The sequence below is a fragment of the Anas acuta genome, chromosome 4 (genome assembly GCF_963932015.1).
Source record: "Anas acuta chromosome 4, bAnaAcu1.1, whole genome shotgun sequence".
In the NCBI taxonomy this organism is placed as follows: domain Eukaryota; kingdom Metazoa; phylum Chordata; class Aves; order Anseriformes; family Anatidae; genus Anas; species Anas acuta.
In genome coordinates this window covers 59,271,083-59,286,268 of record NC_088982.1, presented here as the reverse complement: position 1 = coordinate 59,286,268, position 15,186 = coordinate 59,271,083, and the positions used below count along the sequence as shown (strand labels likewise).

Here is a 15,186-nt window from a genome sequence, read left to right as displayed (position 1 = left end):
AAGGAGATTCTGAAGGAAAAAAATAGGTCTGCATCAATACAATCAAAACTGATTTTGGCCATCTAACAGATAGTTTGCTGCAAAGCCTGAAAATGTTCCTACTGAATACAAACAAACAAAAAGTGATATATTTATTATTATATGTATTGCTCTATCCTCAGAAGCCCAAAATATGTTTAGGACCTTGATCTTCTATTTACTTCATAAAAGTAATCACTTCATTATATAAGATATGTTTTTCTAAATCATACTCTCCAAATGTTTGGCACTATCGATGCTGTGATGATTGCAGGATGAATTCCAAGGGCAACTTTAAGAAGAAAGCCTTTGCTGAAAAACTTTAAATAGCAGAAAATATGAAAGGTAAATACAACAGGCAATGGAAGGGATGGGTGAAGATTGACGACATGGTCAACACAGGGTTTCTCTACACAAGTATCTTTTTTCTGATGACAACCAATAACAGTTGTCAACCATAATTGAAAGAGAAGTGTACCCATAGGGAAAAATAATCTGATATCTCCACTCTTCTTCCAATATCTTCAAATCCCAATTTAGGGGACTTGCTGTTTCAGAGGTTGCGTCTAGGACTTTTGAGTTCGCAGTTGCCAAATGATCTATTTTTCATGAGTTTGACAAAACCATTCCTGAACTTGTTTGTAATTTTGCTTTTTGGAATTCCTCTGACAATCATATTCTCAATTTACATATGTGTTGTGTGGGAATGCATTTCCTTCCATTTATTTTATACCTCATTATTTCCTTTGGAACCCTTTGTGCTATTAGAGCAGTGGAATCCTGATTCCCTAGGCCTTTTAAGAATCATAGATCAGTTTTCAATTATCTCTTTTCTGATTTTTAAAAAATAAAAGTTTATCAAGCTCTACAGGATAATCTTGACTTTCTCTGAACTTATTCCAACCTTATCATATCCTTTTGAGGTGAGATGACCAGAACTGCATATTTGTGTAATTAGGATGAGTTAAGTAGTTTTTGTTTGCTTTACAAGTACCTTATTTTAATCCAATGGCAAATCCACTATATATTTGTAAATAAAACCTAAAGAAACAATATTTAGCCTTGACCAGCATGTTTTTTTTTGTTGTTTGTTTGTTTGTTTTTGTTTTCTTTTCTTCAAGTGTAAACACTTCTGGCAACATATAAATTCATAAACGAATTCAAGATTAGTTTTAGTCTTCTGTCTTGGCAGTGTGGTTCTCTTTATATTCATGAAACTATATAAATTAGTCCACTATTACAAAAGCTGAAAATCTACAGATACAAGGCACATTATCTTTCTGTAATGCTTGATACATGTTCTGTAATGCTTGATACATGTAAGCAAAAGGATTTCAATAATTCTTTCATTTCAGGAAAAAAAAATGCTTTAACATTTTAGTAACCATGGGATATGACATACTTTTCATAGTCCTTTGAAGTGCACAACTGCCTTCAAAATGAAGGAGTTGCACATTTGAATCTGCACTTCAGTGTACTTTCTGTGAATGTACCAACAAATTCTCCTCACTTCTTGGGGCAATGTAATCCCTGTGGTGGTCAGGAGTGAACTTTCAAGAAGAAGTGTTACCATTGAGATTTTACTTGGAAAACCATTTAGTCTGTAAAGATATGTCAAAGGGAAAGAGAATGCATTTGTCATCTCTGGTTCACCTATGTATTTTTGTTATAATCTTTTTCATGGAATGAGATGTCATTACTAAGTTGTGTATTGTTCCAACATAACCATCCATTACAGTAAAGTAGAAATAGCATATTTCATTAATCACAAGCACAAGGTTAAATAAAGATGTAAGCATATTGGCAGAGCAAATCTTCAAGTGTATGTCACATTGATCTATTAAGCAAATGCTTTAGAAGGGGTTACAGATCTGAGAGAATAATAGTAGCCATATTAAGTAGCTCTGTATTAACTATGCCAAACTCAGTAATTCTTGTTTATATTGCTGTAAAGAAATTGGTTATTTCAGTTGTCTGACATAGAGGAACATATGGTACATAACATTTGAAATCAGAAGGAATTCACTGGGAAAACAGACAAACAAACAAACAAAAACAAGCACTCAAACTGATTCAATCCATTTGGTTTCATACATATGCCTTTCAAATCTATTGTTTTCTTACACATTAGTAAGCTGTTCCTTCTTTGCTACAGAGATGAATGTGCACAGAATCTATGGTCAATTCATTCTCATATCAGTGGTCATTCCCACACTTTGTGCTTTGATAAATAAAGACCTGAATATGAGCCAGGATAACTTCGTGGGATGTTATACTATGTATGGCTATACTATGTATGGCTACATATTAAGAGAGGTTGCTGGGACAACAGCCATTCTCTTTTGCTCTGTTCCAAAACAGATTTTTTACATTATTCCTCACTAAGTGATCTCAAAATGGCGTGGTGTTCTTTCTGATTGTGCTTTTCACATATGTGAAATGGTCGGTTTGCTCTTTGGATTTGACAAGAATACCCATCTTTTCAGAAGATATGTGTGATATCTCTAGATCACTATTGTCTTCTCTAGCCATCATGAGTTTTTCCCACATTATTTATTTCTACATTTCTACAACTTTGATATTCTAAAACCAATAAAGCACAAGTGACCTTTTGACTCACTAGGATACCATACACTAATCTGGGTAAGAATTGATGGTCTTGAGTGCAGGAGTTATAATGATGATAATAATGATAAGTTATCTGGACTTAAACTATAGAAAATAACGAAGTTCGGTTAGGTATGTATCTAACAATTGACTTTAAGAGCACTTCCTGCGCACTTCTGAATGTTTTAATAATGTATTTACACTACAATATTGTTAATAATACCTGTTAATGAGTTCAATGTAATAAGTATAATGTTTTCAGGAATAAAATGAATGTTTCTGATATATGTCATAGCCCTCTTTTACTTTTTAACAGTTGCTTCACAAGTGTTTACTATAGACAGGAGATCACTGTGGACATGACATTTTTTAGAAAGGTAGAAATGCACTTGAGTTATTTCCATCTATTTTAAAACACTTTATTCAACCTGCTTTCTGACAAGGTTACAGACAAATACTAATGTTTCATTATTTATTTATTATCTGAGGATGACTTACAGAAAGATCACATCTGCTTTTTTTAAAAAAATGTTTCTGACTTGCTCAATTGCATAGTCATATCTCCTAACCTAAATTACTAGTGGTGCTATGCTGCTAAAGTATAAAGTGGCATGGGATGGCACAATATGAGGAGTAAGTGGGATAAATTCTCTTTAGCAAAGGTAACTGAATTTAACTTTTCCAATTACCGAGGCCTAGAGTTACAAATTTAATTTCTTCTGTGCAACATGAAAACTGCATATTCATTGGATTTACGGGATTAACTTTTTCACAATTTGTATGCATATTTACTGTCTACGTACCTAAAGAATTAGAAATGCTATTGTTAGCACATTTATTCTTTCATCTGCCCATTTAAAAAATCTTGGTCTGAAGTTGTATTTTCTCTCTCTCTTTTTTTTTTTTTTTTTGACTGTACCTGCCCTGTGCCTGCAGACTGGATAAAGTAATGCTTTCATTCTCCATTTCAATCTTCCCAGATTCTTATCCCTTAAACAGAGTTGGGAAAACAGCCAAAAAGTAAAAGGATTACTTAGCTGGTTGATTTTAGTCTTCTACAATTGAAAATAATCAAACTCAGTTGACATATTAAAAAACCTTTTAGCAATTTTTACAATACTTAGAAATGTTCAATTCCTTCATTAATTTGGAAACACTTAATGTCAAGAAAATATAAGGGACTGGTATTTATGTAATTCTCATATTTTGCCTTCACTTTACTAGCACTCTAAAAATAAGACACTATACAAAATTGATTTACTTTGTTATCCCTATAAATCCTCCATAATCACTCCAAAATTATACTGATTTCACATTGTCAAATATGCTGAAAATAGTAGAAAACTATTAAAAAATATATTATCTTTATCTTTCTGAATACCTGACAAAAGTTTAATAAAACATGGGAAGTATCTGTAAGCGGGTAATTTGAGTGAAGTGGAGCAATATCTCTTTGCTGGGTGTAACCTGGCTTAAATAATGTTATCAGTGTTACAGATATTGAGCATCTTTATAATATATGTAAGGTGATCTGACATATCTCAATAAATGCCCCTTTTTCCAGTTACATCATCTTACTTAGCTATGGCTTCCTCGTGAAGAATTTTGTAGGAACAATTCAGCCAAAATAGATTAAATCTTTCCAAGGGAATAATGGAAAATATAATAATATTAAAAAAGGAAATGAGTGTGGTTTAGCACCCTACAACTATGGACCAAGGAAAATTCATTTACTTCATAATGTTCGATTTGTCAGAGCTACAGAAATCTTAAAATAATGCATATAAATTCATCAACTTTGAAGTAAATCTCAGTCTGTGCATGAACAGCAACAGCAGAGCTTTATAGAGATTTGCATGTCTGTAACTATTGGCAAAAATGTACTTTAGCTGTCTCCTAGGTATGATCTGCTTCCTCTGCTCCACACAGACTGAACCTCATCACATCTGCACATAGAGCCTGAAAGGTGCTTCAACATGAGAGTCTGTGCATGCATGTTTAGCAGAAGTTCAGGTTTGCTTACGTATTCATAGATACATTTCCTCCAGACACAAAACTTTGTCTCCAAATCAGATTTCTTATTGCCTTCTCCTTAGAAATCGTATACAAGAGAGGATCCTATGTTTTTAGCCTCCTCCCCCTCCCATCCTCTTCACCTCCCTGTTATTGTAGCCACTAAACTGAAAGAACTGAAAGAATGTGTTGACACAAATCTCTGCACTGAGGGTTTCTGACAATAAACAAATCTGATTTCCTTTTGAGGGTTTTCTTCAGAAACCTTGTCATCTGCTATGCAGAGATCACAGGTCTCTGAAAAAGCAGAAAAGAAAATTCACACTAATTATTTCTCCCTACAGTATTATCATCAGACAGTTTTCAATTCTCTCTTAAATTATATAGTAGCCAGATGGTATCACAGAGTGCTAAGTATCTATTTGATTTGATTTATGAAATAGCTTGAAACTCACTTTCTGAGTATGTAGTTTTTTGAAGTAGATAAAAAAGTTCAGGTATGGCCTGAAGCAAGCACTTCAGGTCAGCATTTGAAAATGTTTGTGTGTACCTGAGACATGGAGATAACATAACTTGCCAGATGTTTAGCCAGAACTGATTACTGTGACTGCACTTGTTCTGAACCTTCCTATCAAGCAGGATAAGCAATATTATCATAGGCACAAACATGTAAATCTGCTGGTGGAAATGTCATTTGTTCTTGCCCTGTGTGATTTTTACAGACCATAGCATAACAGATCCAGGTGCTACAAAATAGCACAAACAGTAATAAGATAAATTTTTATCATCATCATTACCGCCATCATACAGGTTACACCTGCTAAGTGTTTGCCCCAGACAATTGACTGTGATTGGTGTCTGTTCTGTTAAGGTGCTTAAGTCTCCACAGATGGTAATTCCTCTGAGAGATCAAAAAACACTGAGACTCTTAATTCCCATGAATTTTACTTTTTTAATATTCTGGCCCACAGACCAAGAAAAATTAATAAATTCTCTCATGCAATCCTCTGTATTTTGTTAAGAAAGTCAGTTTGAGACTGCTTCAGCCACTAGGGACAAAAGCCAAGGCAGAGGCATGTAAGTCCCTTTGCAGACTGCCTGGATTTTTTTATGGTATCACAGCATCTACAAAATTCGTTACTAAACTGTGTGGCTCTTTCATCAGCAGGAGAACACTTTTTACTGAGAACAGTTCTAGAAAAAAAAATAGTTTTGATTATCCCATTCCAGTTTCCCAATGAATCTGTCCCAAGTGGGGTTAATCTCAAAGCTCATTGCCAAACTACAAGGAAGTTCTTGAAAAAGTTTCACATTTAATCCAAAGAGTTCCCTTTTAATCTATAACCATGGATGATGTTTTCAACTAGTTGTAGATGATGAAAGCCATGTCAGATTCAAAGGAATGAATTTCTTAAATGGTTATCTTGAATCTATTCTACTGTGACTGGAGTTGCTAAGAAGGGTGGATAAAATTGGTACACAGGCTCACAGGAATCAGATGTATTTTTAAAGATGTATCCCATTAACATATTCTGACATTCCTTTTCCCAAAGGTTTTCATAACAGCTTTCCGGTTCCATTAATTATGTGCCTCTGGGACTGCAGTTTAATTAAGAACCAATGAGATTAGCACTTTTACCCAACCTACTTGATTATCTACTTCATTCCTTCACTCACTCTCCCTCCCCAGCACATTAGCCAGCTCTTGAAGTTCTTTACGTTTTGCTAGTCCCTGCTCTGCTGCTGGTCTCAGTTACCCCTCATGGGCATCACCAGCCATGATCCTGGAGCATCCCCTACACAACGTATTCATGCACCTCCTAGATCCCCTAGGACCTGCACCCACTTCCAAGATCTTTTCTCAGATTTATCTTTCCAACTCTTTTGTCACCAGCTCTTCTTCTCAGAAAATCAAGTCCTATTCTAAGCAGCCTAAATACAGGAATACAATTAGACTCCTAATTGTTTCTGCTTCCTGGTTTTGTATTAATTTCAGAAAACTCTATGGGACACTTCTGTTTGCCTACACACTTCCAAAATTTACAACCAGCTTGTACCATCTAGCAAGAAGCAGGGTCTGTCTGGGTAGTTCAAAAGCTCAATTTTGGACATTCACCTAGAAACACACACCCAGTTCCTTGCCTTCTGTTAGTGTTCAGTTTATACTATATACTCACCAAAAACACCTATTTATATAAAGTCTGAAGTTCTCTGAAAGAGGATTGTCAGACTGTAAAGTCATTTGATATTATCATAGGAAATCAGAAAAATAACGCCTTCTTACACAGGATGACTTCTAACTTTTCTTAAGGACTCTGCTAACACTTCCCTACAGGCAAAATCATATATGCTATGATCATGGGAAGTGCAGTGTGAGGTATAGTCCTGGAGGTCCTTTTAATTAGATTTTGCTTTCTACTTAAACTTGAATATATTGATAAGGAAAAGTAGAAATCAATATTGATAGAAACTGTTAGAAATAATAAATTCAATGATTTAAACTCCTAGCTTTGTACTTGACTAGTTTCTTAAATCTTCACATTCAATGTAGTGTAAAAGTGTGCATAACAGAACCTTCTTGCACATGTACATAAGTGTATAAATTCTGTACTTCCTAGAATCTCTGGAAATTTACATGTTAACATTTATTTCACTTCTATTAAATAGTTAACTCTTTCCCAAAATGATTGCTTTACTTGTATAAAGCTTGACTCTGTATTTTTATGTTTATTGGTCTAGCCAGTCCTTAGCACTGACTTTTACCTCCAGTTGGGTAACACTAAAAACATAGTCCCACAAATATTTTTCATCATGCTTCTCCCATTCTCATCAATCCTTTTAATCTCTTAATATCCACCTTGTTCCTCAGATTAATACACCTTTTTTTTAGTCTTTGACACATTATACCCCTTCATATAACCCTTCTCAGCTAAGGCACACATTTCTCAATCCTGAAATCATATTTGTGTTATGCCAGCCTGCTGCTATTTGTTTCCACCCTTCATTTCTTTTCAGTAGCATGACCCTTTATTAATGTTATGTGTTGCTATTACTAAAGGAATTCACGTTTGAGAATAGCTTATAACAGCACAAACTGGTGTCATCATATTTTTATTTGGTTAACTTGCTAGTACCATGACTGACTTTTAAAAGAAAATAATAATAATAATAATAATAAAACAGTAAGTCAGTAGGTAATTGAAAGAAGAAATTAGACAGAAAAGAGAAGTAAAAAAAAAAAAAAAAAACAAATTACCTAACCATATTCCTGTTGTCTACACATCTTGTTCTCTTTAAGAGATTGACTAAGATTTAGAAATAGTAGAAACTTCAAAGGAATTGACAAAAGCAATATTTCAGCTGCATGTCTTCCCAGTGTTTAAGAAAAGAGAGACAAGTTTCATTTACATAAGCGAAAACATCTTCACCACCTGGTGTGTAGTCAATTGTTTCTTCTGTTGTTTTCTTAGGTGCTCAGGGCAGGGTTTGGGTGATACATGACTCAAGTTACCAGTGTATCTGAACTGCCTTTAGTGTACAATTAACTTGGACTGCCATGTGGTCCATGTTTGCCCGTCTCTGCTCATGTTGGAGGAGATTCCAGACATTTTGTCTGAAATCCACCTTGCGAATGCCCTAGCCATGGCTCACACATAACATGCCACAGAGGCTTTTCAGCTAGCAGCTCCCATAGTATGGGAAATTGTCAGTGGCTTCCTTTAAGTGGCTATTAATGCTATTAATAGACATTAAATATGAACCATTCCTGGTCAGCAAATTATAACGAGCAGAGAGAAAAAGGGAGAACACAGAAGGAGGTGGATGCTACAGCTCACAGTTGCTAATTCAGAAAGAATACAAAACATATAGATTGTAAAACTAAACAAACAACTTTAAAGTAGGTTTCATCCCTTTTCAGTTTGTAATTAGGGCAGGGGACAGGATATTCTGAAAGCTCTTCACACATGGGAAAGAGCTAGGCGGAGTGTCAAGCCCTACAGTAGACTCATTCCAGTGTCTCACTTAGCTTTACAATCACTACTGCAGCAAGAGAGGGAAAGATTCAGCACTGCCTCTGGAGGTCTACTAAATCTGAAGACTGTCACTTTTAGAGCAAGAACTTTCTTTCTCTCCAACCTGTAAAGACAATGGAGTGGCAGCCACTATCATTTACAGAAGTTTTCAGGCTTCTGTTGCTTCCACTGATTTTGGTTGTGGAAACAGAGGCAATAGCTGGAGTGAAGTAAATCTGAAATCTACAGCACTGGCAAAGACGCAACTGCCACACAAAACATCTTTGAGCACTGCCTAGCAGAGTGCTGACACAAGTTAGGGTGACAACTTCTTTACCAGCTTTGAGTCTCAAGAGGCAAAAACAAATAACCCACCAAGGAACTGCAGAATGGCAAATGTTCTTTGCCCTTTCATCAGCAGTGAACACAATAGAGACTGTGACTTTGCTGCAGTACTTTCCAGGAGTGTCAAAATGTGTCTGTTATCAAATCTGGATGATCCAAGACACCCAACTACACACATCTGTCTATATTCTAGCATACTTAAAGTTTTAAGACTCTTTGTTTTTGCTACACGCAGACAAAGACTATTATCAGCTTCACCAATGATGCCTTTTCTACACTGGAAAACAAAGCAGGTACATCTATTTGTTTGTTTTTCTCCTATAAACAACAAAAATACAATCAAACTACTATTTTGATTGAAAAAAAAAAAAGAAAAGGATAAAAGAGAATTCGACATAAGGACAATGATGCAGTGTGGTATTTCAGGACTGGGATTTAACCACCACCAGCAAGGTCAGTACAGCCTCCAGCAAGAGAATGACTCACGGAGGCATTCTCTTGGAGCCATGCATCTTATGCCAGTTGATTTTTGCAGCTCATTCCCGTGAGATTTTCAGCTGATGGGAAGGGTGTGTAAATTCCCACTTATTTTGAGGTGTAAATCTGCAACTTTATGTTGCAAATGTAAGCATCCTTTACATGTTAGGAAATTATGTTATCTCTTAAAACATGCCTTTTTTAGGTAGCTTTAGTTTCTCTATTTTATTCTCATTTTAGTCAGGCCTGAATTTTGGTGGACAGTTAGTTTGAACATAGTATATGCTCATGTTCTGAAGGAGGTTGGTCTCATTTCTTTAAAGAAACTATTATTCTGAATAATACCTACCAGTAGTTATGTGTTAGCATTTGCTACCAAATTTCAAAAATATTAAAAAAAAAGATTTGCTACCAAATCTTGTAGTAATGGTGAATTTCTGAAGCCTCAAAATTAAATAGGAATGAAAAATTTATCTGATTAATTTTAAACATCTTGAATAAAAAATGTTATTTCAGCACAAGAAAGCAAAGATCTTTTTTGGCAGGAAAAAAGCAGCATTTCTGAAAAGGTTTGGTTAACTAATATCACAAGGTTATTAACAGATAATTAGTAAATGCACTTAGGACAGCTTAATACTAACATAGCCTAGGAAAAAAAAAAGATGAAAAATATGCATAGTAGGATGAACCTTAATATTCCATTTAGCTTCATTGCTAAGTGCATGAAGAGACACGACAGATGAAAGGTGGATGAAAATAATGGTTTTTTCCCATCAAAATGCAACACATTTTGTCCTTTTCATCTCTGTTTATTATGTTTCATGTTTACAGAAAGAAAACCAAGAGCCAACAGGTTATACCTGGTATTAAAGCCATACTTAATTGGATTATAAGATCTCTAGAATGCCCTTACCATTTATCTTACTCCTTCTTAATTGCCTCATCATCGTTCTTTTGCTACTTTATCTACAGTCCAAATTTCCTTTTTACCTCCCTGGCATTGTTCCTTCATAGGTTCATTGTTCCTGCATTATTGTCCCATTGAATACCCATGCCTGAAATTCACAGCACAGGTTCGTTTACTGCAGGACTGGACCTGTCTACCAACTATTTCTGTTACATTATCTAGTCCGTCCATCTCCCTCAAATCCCTCCTTAAAGTATTTCCTCCATGCAAAGCCTTTCAAATTTAACCTCTGTAAAAACTCCAAAATCGCTTCACCATCTCATCTATGTGCTGTTAATCAGATTTTAATGTGCCTGAGCTGTTTTGCTTGTGTCTGACCTACATTGTTCAGTCCTTAGGGTATGCTCTGTTTCCTCTTACTTGTTTGTACAATGCTAAGAATATATATACCACTGCGTTAATAATACATTGCATAATAAAATACTATGTAATTTATCACCACATCTTTAAGATTGTATTTTTTGAATGGAGTAGGTGGGCAGAGATATTTAAAAATTCAACTTAATGTTTGGGAAAATGTTGAATATACAGCCTGAGGGTGGAAGATGTCCTGTTTTCACAGGAGATGTACTTTTTTTCTTCCCCATATGTCAATTATATACTTTTTTTTTTTTTCTTTTCAATGTAGTTGTCCTGGTTTCAGCTAGGATAGAGTTAATTTTCCTTCTAGTAGCTGGTGCCATGTTTTTGATTTAGCGTGAGAATAATGTTGATAACATACTGGTGGTTTAATTGTTGCAGAGCAGTGCTTACATTAAGCCAAGGACTTTTCAGCTTCCCATGCCACCTCCCGCCAGTGAGGAGGCTGGGGGTACACAAGGAGCTGGGAGGGGACAGAACCAGGACAGCTGGCCCAAACTGGGGGCTATATGATATTCTACACCATATGACATCATGATGAACAATTAGTATGGGGCGGCTGGCTGGGATGGAGGGACTGCTGCTTGCGGATAGTCATTGGGCATTGGGCATTGGTCAGCGGGTGGTGAGCAGTTGCATAGTACATCACTTGTTTTGTACCTATTATTACTAATATAATTATTATTTCTTTTCTGTCCTATTAAACTGTCTTTATTTCAACCCACAAGATTTTACTTTTTTTCTTGATTCTCTCCTCCATCTCACTGGGGGGAAGGGTAATCAAACAGTTGTGTGGTGCTTTGCTGCCAGCTGGGTTAAACCACAAAAGTAATGTATTTTGACTTACCCTCCAGTCTCGTGTAGATGTTGAGGCAACTATGTTTCATATTCTTTCAAACTTATTTCTATTCACATTAAAAAATAATTTGGCCCATTAGCTTCAGAGCTGTGCTAAAGCCTTACAATTAACCCAGAAATTGGATGAATGAATTTTATGTTTTATTATAACCTTACATTCGAACTCCATTTACTCAGCTCCATTATTTTCCCATCTCTGTTTCTTAAGAAGCCAAAAAACCTCCCATCAAGATTATTAAGGACAATTTTATGTTAATGAAAAGATTTGTCCTCCACACAACTTCAAACAAAAAAGACCCAGCATGTTGCTGGGCTGTTCACTTTTTCATTCTAACCTTGCTCCAGAGATGTTAAGTTTTATCCAGTGTTAATATGGTAACAGCCACCCTCTTGGAAAAGATTTTCTTCAAAGAAGCTTTGAAGAATTTAGGAGCAGGTGATTCTTCATAGAAATAGCTTATAAGAAGTTTAAGGAACCAGACTATTTCATTTTTTATACAAGCATAACCTATGCATGTTACTCTGTAATCAAATATTTTATTCCAAACTTCAATGATACTCTACAGAACTAAAAGGCACTCTCATACAATGAAAGTCTGCCAGGCTTCTGGTAAGGGAAAATGACAGCCCAGCACCTGGGGTAAATCAAGGAGCAAATCAGCTCTAGACTGAAGATGGAGAGGAAAGACACTTGCACTTATTGACTGCAGTAGTACTAGGAGCAAGAAGTAGAAGAACATGGGTCGTTATAAAGCAATCAAGCATATGATCTCACTATCATTGTGAGATTATCTGTACTGCAAGTAGCACAGCACTTATAGAGCTTTACTATAGCTTAGCTCCTCATAGTAAAGCGATGGCTGCACAAAACCCAGGAAAGTTTGCAAAGCTGGATGTTTGCCTCATACTGAGATAGGTGCTGCTATGACTGCAGTATTTTCAGTAAAAAAATAATTAAGCTCAGGTAAGCTTACACAAGCAATATCTACAGCTGTGATTGGTTCAGCTGTGATTACAGCGGAAGCTGAGGCACCACAGAATCATTCTGATGTTGTGCAAAGCAATTTAACTAGATGTAACCCAGGAGCTAAGAGTCCAGCTTCTTACCTGAAACACTTTCTTCTACATTTTTCATTCTTATATTTCATTTACTTAAGGCTTAGTTTCTCCAACAGATCAGTCCTACGCTATATAAAGGAATCCAAGTCGACAACAACAACAAAAAAAGAGCCTAGAATCATACCATCTTACTACTGAGTTACGCTCTACTCATTAAATATTAATATACCCAGAGTGACCTGATGTTCATTAAGATGGTCTGGAAGAGTCATTCCAGCTTTGTCATTCTTCTTATTTCTTCCTCTTTAATTTTCTAATGTTTCTTGCAGATTTTCCCTTTAATAACTTCCTTATTAATTTTACAATAAATAAAAAATCTAAAATCCAGAATCACAGCCACAAACACACATGAGAATAGGACTAGAAACTTACCAGGAGATAATCATCAGAATCAAATCACAGAGACTGCACCTACCCACAGTTTGCCTGATAGGGCAGTTTCCTGAAAAAAAAAAAAAAAAAAAAAAGATCATAGGTATTCTTTCTTTGGACTTGAAAGCTTGCCTTTTGAATCCTGCCTCAAAGACATGAGAACTAAAATGCTCCAGGTACATAAATGCTTATATCCAGTACTGGATATATTAACCTCTTTTCTGTGACACTCATGGCACTTATGACAAAAGAAGCTGTTCTATGCCCATATGAAAATTTATTGTCTGAAAGAAAAATCAAAGCTTTATATTTTTTTATGTCTCTTAAACAAAGAAATCAGCAACTTCACTGTGAGCTCAATCATACTCTAGTCCTTACAACTAAACATTCTTGAAACAAGTTTCCAAATCCAAATTAGAAAACATCATTTACCACTATGGGAACTATACTTACAGCAGGAGGGCAAGATTTCCATGTATAAGATTATGGTTTAAAAAGATAACTTAATCAGAATTTTAACATTTAGGATTTCTTATTTGAAATACCTATGAATCACGGTGGCAGAGAACAATGCATGGCAACAATTTATGTCTTCAGAGAAGTGATGAGGTGCATAAATATAATTTGAAATTTTCAATGTTTTAACAAGTTTTGTAAAGGCATCCTCTGTCTTCTGGAACTTAATTGGCAATTATAAACTGGCAATTATAAAATCTAAATATCTGCATATGTGTGTCCCTTGACCAGAGACTCTTTCTACTCATAGGGTTTGCTTTACACAAGGAATATCTTTCTGCTGATAAACAGACAATATTCTGCTCTTGCTATTGTAACATAACCATCCTTTAGGAAACACTAATGGTACAGACAATGTATAAATTATTTCATCTGAATTAATATGCATCTAACTTGTCTGAAATGTGCACCTAACTGATGTGCAAAATGTGCATCTAACTCGTCAGTATCTATATGAGCACTAGATGCTAAACATCTTAGTCTGTTGGTATTACTGCATTGACCATTATGAAAAAGAAATAAGTCTGATTATCTTTCATGAAAAGCTTGTAATCCTTCATGACAAATTCTGGAATTTTGAGCTGTTAAAAAATAAAAAATATCTATTAATAAATTGTTACTGAAATTGAACCTTACTGGTGACACTTTTCCTTTTGTCATCAGCAAAAAGGTGAGAGGTAAATGAAAGGTAGCAGTTTGAAACTTAAAGAAGAGAGTGAAGTTGCAGCTTCTGTTCTTTACACTACTAACATGGCTTAATTCTATGAGACTGAGAAAGACACTTATCTTCTCCAATCTGAAATTGGCAAATTATATTAGTATTTGCCAACCTAATTTAATTGTCAAAGGGCGGAGTCAGCATGAGAACTCTTCAGCAATTTCTAAAGGAAAAGGTTCTAACACAAGTATATAGCATAATCTAATATGGAGCCATAGATTTACAGGTAATCTTTCTACTAGAGATTTCATTTTGCTAGTTAATCTGGTTACACAAATTTGTGTAAGATACCAAGTCTACAGTCACTTCACTATTCATAAATTTCTACCTGCAGTGGGTGATGTTCAGGTATTCATTCACATATATATTGCACTGGCTTCTTATGGCAATGCCATGTAAGACTTTGTTCCTTGTTTTTTTCCTTCCTTTTCATATTTTCTCAGATGCTAACATTAAGCAATTCTTCTTTTTCTGACCTCTGGGTACCGCATCAAGATTTTTCTCATCCTATCCCACTTGTGCAACCCAGAACTAGTAAAAATGTTTTTTACAAGAAATCTAGAGTCCATGTCCTTTCTAATGGCATGTTTACAGCCAGCTCTTTCCCTTTGTTGTGACAAGCACTCCTATTCAATGACCTTAATATTGGTAGCAGAGATAGGTACATAACACTCAGTTCTGATAAAACAATAATGAAACCTGTAGGTCAGAGGAAACAATAAGATGGGGTAGTGTTATTTCTGCTCCTCATGCAATTTAGAGGTCTGATTAGATCCACAAGTGCTATTAACAATCTGATGGCG

The 15,186-nt window shown here is 35.4% G+C and overlaps 1 long non-coding RNA gene across 1 annotated transcript in view; it reads right to left on the bottom strand.

Annotated features, from left to right (window-relative positions):
* Window positions 1-15,186, bottom strand: part of LOC137856279 (uncharacterized) — a 46,668-nt gene that overhangs the window by 8,516 nt on the left and 22,966 nt on the right. The window contains exon 4 of the long non-coding RNA XR_011096324.1: window positions 13,150-13,219. This is a non-coding gene — a long non-coding RNA (uncharacterized lncRNA). The remainder of the gene's footprint in view (window positions 1-13,149; window positions 13,220-15,186) is intronic.